The sequence below is a fragment of the Pantherophis guttatus genome, chromosome 1, assembly GCF_059756535.1.
Source record: "Pantherophis guttatus breed Tessera chromosome 1, ASM5975653v1, whole genome shotgun sequence".
Classification (NCBI taxonomy): Eukaryota; Metazoa; Chordata; class Lepidosauria; order Squamata; family Colubridae; genus Pantherophis; species Pantherophis guttatus.
The window spans coordinates 10,396,692-10,404,352 of NC_142063.1; the positions used below are offsets into that span (position 1 = coordinate 10,396,692).

General features: G+C 40.3%; 1 protein-coding gene across 1 annotated transcript in view; it reads right to left on the minus strand.

The window, feature by feature from the left end:
* The window catches only part of LOC148116327 (perilipin-3-like), a 33,355-nt gene extending 26,156 nt beyond the window's left edge, over positions 1-7,199 (minus strand). Inside the window, exon 1 of the mRNA XM_087895511.1 lies at positions 7,056-7,199. The gene's annotated coding sequence lies outside the window, so the exon portion shown is untranslated. The remainder of the gene's footprint in view (positions 1-7,055) is intronic.
* Between the last annotated feature and the right edge of the window lie 462 nt (positions 7,200-7,661).

Below are 7,661 nucleotides of genomic sequence, written 5' to 3' on the forward strand. Positions count from 1 at the left end.
CCCCACTCCAGGGGAAAGATACTGCAAAATCCGCATTTCCATCCCAGTCTGGGGCCAGCCAGAGGTGGTATTTACCACTTCTCCGAACTACACAAAATTTCCTTTACTGGTTCTCCAGAACCTGTCAGAACCTACTGGATTTCACCCCTGGGTGGACATGTGTAGAAGCAAAAAAATATTGGATAAAAATACAAATGTGGCTGGAAAAGATGATAAAGCAGCACATTGGCTTAAAACCAGAAATATTTTTGTTGGGGATTTTACCTGAAACTTATAGTAAAGGGAATGTATATTTAATTATACATGTATTAACCGCAGCTAGAATTGTATTTGCACAAAACTGGAAAAGCGGAGAGAGCCCTACTGATGAGAATGTGATTAGGAAAATATTAGAATGTGCAGAAATGAGTAGATTAACGCTTGCTATAAAGGAGAAAGAACAAACTGAATATTATATCACATGGGAGTTATTTTATGAATGGCTGGAAAATAAAAATAGAAATTAGAAATAAATGGAGATCAGTGAAATATAGAAAACATGTTAAGATAGAGAAGTAAACATTATGATGTTTCTTACTACTATGACTATTAAGATTATTATTTTTAATATTATTATATTCTTATTAGAAGGTATGTTAAGAGGGAGAAATGAATAGATGTATTATGCTCATTATTATTAGTGTAAGATTAGAGAATCAATATCAATGTAATGAATACTGTTGTAAATTTTGATTGTTATTGCACAGAGATATTTGTGCCCAGGCGACCTACTGTTTAATGGAAGATGGAATGTTTAAGTTAAAAAATAAAAAAACTTTTTAAAAAAATACAGGAAAGCTACAAACTTTTGCATCTGGGATGTTGGTGTGTCAAATGCATTTGTTGGGCCTCCAGGACTACAAAGGTCTTTGCTCTGATCTAGCAAATCAGAAAAGTCTATAGTTGGGACAGCAATGTGGCACTTCCATGCCTAGGGATAGTCTACCTCAGATTATTAATTGCTGAAGTTAAATAACTCAGGAAGGTCACAATCTCGCTTCCAGCGTTTTTGAGGGTTAGGTCACCAAGGCGCCTGGTTAGCTAAGAAGAAGTCTAGGAGGATCATGGGTCACGCCGAAAATGTAAAGTACACAGGGCGAGCCTTACTCAATAAAACCCTCCATGCGTAGGCGCAATCTACCTTCAATGACTACGTGCTATGGGTGAGCAACCTCAAGAATGCTTCCACCTCGCTGGTCAGCTGGCTTTAGCAGATCAGGTGTAACCATTTGGGCGTGAGAAAAATGGTTTGGACCCAGGACCAAGAGAAGATGTTGTTCTCGTCTCGCAAGTATCTGGAATTTGTTGGGAAGGAACCCGTTTTTCCAAACATCCGCCCACGATTTCTGTCGCGTTGAGCAATTCCACACACCAACACACAAGGTGACACTCTCTCTTGCACCATCCATGGTCATCATAGCCAAGAGAGATTATTATTATTGGGAATTTTAATTGTCTCGGGCAAAATTATTTAATTTGGTTTTAATTATGTTTTTTAACTTTTGTATTTATGTGTTTTATTTTGTGCTTGTTCACCGCCCTGAGTCCTTCGGGAGTAGGGCGGTATACAAATTTAATAAAATGAAAAAAAAAAAAAAAGAAGGAAAGATGTCTTCAGAAGAAGACTTCTCCAAGGCTGGCTGGCTGAGAGGTGATGTGGGTTGGGGAAGTACCCATGGATTTTTGTTATGCTCTTTTAAGATCCATATTTTCCCCAAATATGTGATGATCCCTACGCCTGTATTTCCAAGAAGAAGTTGGAAACCTTACAGATCCCATATGTGCCACAGTGCTGTCCCAACTGTAGACTTTTTCAATGTAGAGAAAAGTAAAGTCTTACACTTAGGCAAAAAAACCAAAACAAAAGCACATATATAAACTGGGGGAAACCAGGCTTAATAGCAGTGACTGTGAGAGGGATCTTGGAGTCTTAGTGGACAACCAGCTAAATATGAGCGGCAGCAGCCAAAAAAGCCAATGCAATCCTAAACTGCATTAACAGAGGGATACAATCAAGATCAAGGGAGATACTAATACCACTCTATAAAGCCCTAGTAAGACCATACCTAGAGTACTGCATCCAGTTTTGGTTACCACACTATAAAAAAGATGTTGAGACTCTAGAAAAAGTGCAGAGGAGAACAACCAAGATGATGAGGGGACTGGAAACTAAAAGATATGAAGAACTGCTGCAGGAACAAGGCATGGCTAGTCTAGTGAAGAGAAGGACCAGGGGAGACAGGATAGCAGTCTTCCGATATTTGAGAGGCTGCCACAGAGAGGAAGGGGGTCAACCTGTTTTCCTGAAGGCCAGACAAGGAATCATGGATGGAAACTGACCAAGGAGAGATTCAACCTGGAAATAAGGAAGAATTTTCTGACGGTGAGAACAATCAACCCATGGAACAGAAGTTGCCTTCAGAAGTTGTGGGAGCTTCATCACTGGAGGCTTTCAAGAAGAGGTTGGACTGCCACTTGTCAGAAATGGTGTAAGGTCTCCTGCTTGGACAGGAGGTTGGACTAGATGACCTACAAAGTCCCTTCCAACTCTGTTAATCTGAAATGTTGCTAGATCAGAGCAAAGTGTACCTTTGTAGTCCTGGGAGGCCCAACAAATGCATTTGACACACAAACACACCAGTTGCAAAAGTTTGCATTGTTGGTCTCTCGCAGCTGAGTCACTCTCCGAAAAAGCCCGTGGCATCTTATGTCATCCGAGTCAAATAAACATGGAAAATGCTAGCAAACCATAATACTGTTTGTTTGTCTGTCTTTTGGGCTCAATTGTGATCAATTGTGGTTAAGGACTAACTGTACCTTGTTAGCAGGGTACAGTTTATTATTTATTATTTATTATTTTATTAGTTCAATTTATATGCTGCCCTTCTCTGGAGACTCAGGGCGGCTTACAATGCGTTAAGCAATAGCCTTCATACTTTTGTATATACCTGCTTAGTAGGGCTTTCGGGGGGGGGGGCCTAAGCGGTGTTCTTTTTTTATACAAAGTCAGCTTATTGCCCCCACAATCCGGGTCCTCATTTTACCTACCTCGGAAGGATGGAAGGCTGAGTCAACCTTGAGCCTGGTGAGATTTGAACTTGCAGTAATTGCAGGCAGCTGGCAGCTAAGTGCTACTTTAACAGCACTTAGTCCACTGCGCCACCAGGCTCACCACCAGTTGGCAAGGTTGGCACTGCCAATAGCAACATTGATCCCTTGGATACTCCTATCTATCCTCAGTGGTCATGATAGATAAATATAGATATAGATAAACGATAGATAGATAGATAGATAGATAGATAGATAGATAGATAGATAGATAGATAGATAGAAAGTAAGACCCTGTCTTATATTTTTTTGAACCCTGAAATAAGTACTTGGCCTTTTTGCCATGTGCTCAAAAGCCCAATTGGGCTTATTATCAGGGGATGTCTTATTTTGGGGGAAACAGGGCGGATAGATAGATAGATAGATTGATTGATTATAGGATCAAAAAAGATATTGACAAACTTGAACAATGGGCCCTATCCAACAAAATGAATTTTAATGTGGAGAAAAGCAAAGTTTTATATTTAGGCAGGAAAAATTAAAGATATAAGTACAGGTTAGACGAGACCTGGCTCAAAAACAGTAATTGTGAGAGGGACCTTGATCGATCACTTGAATATGAGCCAGCCGTGTGCGGCAGCAGCAAAAAAACCTGATACAATCCTTGGTTGTATAAAGAGAGGCACAGAATCAAAATCATGTGAAGAATTAGTACCGCTTTATAAAGCCTTAATAAGGCCACACCTGGAATAACTGCATCCAGTTTTGGTCCCCACATTAGGAAAAAAAGACGTTGAGACTTTGGATAAAGCGCAGAGAAGAGCAACTAAGATGATTAAAAGGCCTGGAGACTAAAAGATCTGAAGAACGGTTGCAGGAATTGGGTTTGGCTGGTCTAGAGAAAAGAAGGACCAGGGGAGACATGATAGGAGTCTTCCAATATCTGAGGGGCTGCCACAAAGAAGAGGCAGTCAAGCTATTCTCCAAAGCCCCTGAGGGCAGGACAAGGAGCAATGGGTGGAAACTCATCAAGGAGAGAAGCAACCTGGAACTAAGGAGAAACTTCCTAACAGTGAGGACAATTAACCAGTCGAACATCTTGCCTCCAGAAATCATGGGTGCTCCATCACTGGATGTTTTTAAGAAGAGTCTCGACAGTCACTTATCTGAAATGCATAGGATCTCCTGCTTGAACAGAGGGTTGGACTAGAAGACCTCCAAGATCCCTTCCAGCTCTGTTTATTCTATTCTATTCTATTCTATTCTATTCTATTCTATTCTATTCTATTCTATTCTATTCTATTCTATTCTATTTCTATTTCTATTTCTATTTCTATTTCTATTCTTCATTCCAGTATTCTATTCTATTCTATTCTATTCTATTCTATTCTATTCTATTCTATTCTATTCTATTCTATTCTATTTCTATTTCTATTTCTATTTCTCTTCTCTTCTATTCTTCATTCCAGTATTCTATTCTATTCTATTCTATTCTATTCTATTCTATTCTATTCTATTCTATTCTATTCTATTCTATTCTATTCTATTTCTATTTCTATTTCTATTTCTCTTCTATTCTATTCTTCATTCCAGTATTCTATTCTATTCTATTCTATTCTATTCTATTCTATTCTATTCTATTCTATTCTATTCTATTTCTATTTCTCTTCTATTCTATTCTTCATTCCAGTATTCTATTCTATTCTATTCTATTCTATTCTATTCTATTCTATTCTATTCTATTCTATTCTATTTCTATTTCTATTTCTCTTCTATTCTATTCTTCATTCCAGTATTCTATTCTATTCTATTCTATTCTATTCTATTCTATTCTATTCTATTCTATTCTATTCTATTCTATTCTATTTCTATTTCTATTTCTCTTCTATTCTATTCTTCATTCCAGTATTCTATTCTATTCTATTCTATTCTATTCTATTCTATTCTATTCTATTCTATTCTATTCTATTCTATTCTATTCTATTCAGATAGATAGATAGATAGACAGACAGACAGACAGACAGACAGACAGACAGACAGACGATGGATGATTGATGGATGTGAGAGAGACAGACAGACAGAGTTTTGATCTATCAATATATCAAATTTTGATCAATATATTTGTATACATGTAGTTCTCGACTTATAACACCACTGGGATCAGAATTTCCATGACTAATCAAGACGGTTGTTAAGTGAATCATGCCTGATTTTACAAGCTTTTTCACCACGTTGTTAAGCGAATCACAGCAAACGTTAAGTGAATCATGCAGTCGTTAAGCAACTCTCACTTTCCCCTCCTATTGACTTCGCTTGTCGGAAGCGGGCTGGGAAGGTCACAAATTTGGGATCAAGTGATCCTGGGATGCTGCCCCTGTCGTAAAAACATGTTGCTTGCTAAGCACCCAAATTTTGATCTCCTGACCTTGGAAGTGCTATGACAGTTGTAAGTGTGAGAATTGTTGGTAAATCACCTTTTTTTTTCCCCCAGTGCCGTTGTAACTTTAAACGGTCACTAAACGAATGGTTGCGAGTCAAGACTGCCTGTAATCCCCTCCACCCATGAAAGTCAACATTGATACTTTGAGCAGCTCTACTCTAAAGAAAGGAGGGGATCAAACCAAAGAGATAATCCTTTTGAAGTCTTTAAAATGTAGATTTTGTAAATTAAAAAAAAGTGTGTGTGGGGGGGGGGAAATGACTTTAGGGACTTTCCAGGCTGCAGAAACCTTGATCTGAGTCCAAGCATCATAAACTCCCTTACTCAAAATGCCATTTAACCTACTTCTTCCCAGGTTAAATAATTTTAGCATCCTACTAGAAGCCAAGATGACTTAGATGAGGGAATAGAAGGGGAATTCACCCAATTTTGCAGATGGTACTAAGTTGGCAGGAATAGCCAACACCCCAGAAGACGGGCTCAAGATCCAGATGGATCTTGACACAGACTTGAACATTGGGCCCTATCTAACAAAATGAAAATTCAATGTAGAGAAAAGTAAAATCCTACACTTAGGCAAGACAAACCAAAAGCACAGATATAAACTGGGGGAAACCAGGTTTAATAGCAGTGACTGTGAGAGGGATCTTGGAGTCTTAGTGGACAACCAGCTAAATATGAGACAGCCGTGTGCGGCGGCAGCCAAAAAAGCCAATGCAATCCTAAACTGCATTAACAGAGGGATACCATCAAAATCAAGGGAGATACTAATACCACTCTATAAAGCTCTAGTAAGACCACACGTAGAGTACTGCATCCAGTTTTCGTCACTGCACTATAAAAAAGATGTTGAGACTCTGGAAAGAGTGCAGAGAAGAGCAACCAGGATGATGAGGGGACTGGAGGCTAAAATGTACGATGAACGGTTGCAGGGACTGGGCCTGGCTAGTCTAGTGAAGAGAAGGACCAGGGGAGACAGGATAGCAGCCTCCCAATATTTGAGGGGCTGCCACAGAGAGGAGGGGGGTCAAGCTATTTTCCAAAGCATCTGAAGTCCAGACAAGGAATAATGGATGGAAACTGATCAATGAGAGATTCAATCTGGAAATAAGGAGACATTTTTTGACAATGAGAACAATCAACCCATGGAGCAGAAGTTGCCTTCAGAAGTTGTGGGAGCTTCATCACTGGAGGCCTTCAAGAAGAGATTGGACTGCCCTGTATCAGAAATGGTGTAGAGTCTCCTGCTTGGATGGAGGGTTGGACTAGATGACCTTACAAGGTCCCTTCCAACTCTGTTCATCTGTAAATCTGTAAGATGTGGAGATCTTCCGTCTTGGTCTACAGGCCCCTTGCAAGCTTCCCTTTTCTGCATCTGGTGCATCTATCTTTTTGAATCAAATTCTGATTTGGTCATGTGTTCACACCATTTCTGGGACTCCAGCAGTTTAAAAAATTGCCGTAAACATTAAAACCCACACAGGATAACCCAGCCAGAATAATAACAAAATCCGTCGCGTTAAATTACCTGGGTCTGGTTGCCGGATGATGGTCTCTCTCAGGCCAGGTTTGTGGACAGGCTCCTGATAAGAAATGTGTCCCCGTTTACACGGGAGAAGTTTTAAGCCTACGAGGAGTAGGCGAGCCAGACAAAAGGAGTCACCTTGGCTAGGCCAATGAGGGATTGGTGCAGGGGTGGAGAGGGTGAAAACACAGGTAGAGCAACTTGACAGGTGAAGCCTACACCAAGATGTTGGAGATGCCGGGAAGTAGGTCAAAGGAAACCTTGTCCTGTTAGGAATCAACAAGGAGAACCTGTTTCCTTAACCTCAGCAACGTGAAGACATGTAGACTTCAACTCCCAGAATTCCCCAGTCAGCTGGCTGGGGAATTCTGGGAGTTGAAGTCAGTGGTGAAATCCAAATTTTTTTACTACCAGTTCTGTGGGCATGGCTTGGTGGGAATGGCAGGGGAAGGATACTGCAAAATCCCCACTCCCACCCCACTCCAGGGGAAGGATACTGCAAAATCCCCATTCCCTCCCCACTCCAGGGGAAGGATACTGCAAAATCCCCATTCCCTCCCCACTCCGGGGGAAGGATACTGCAAAATCCCCATTCCTCCCCACTCCAGG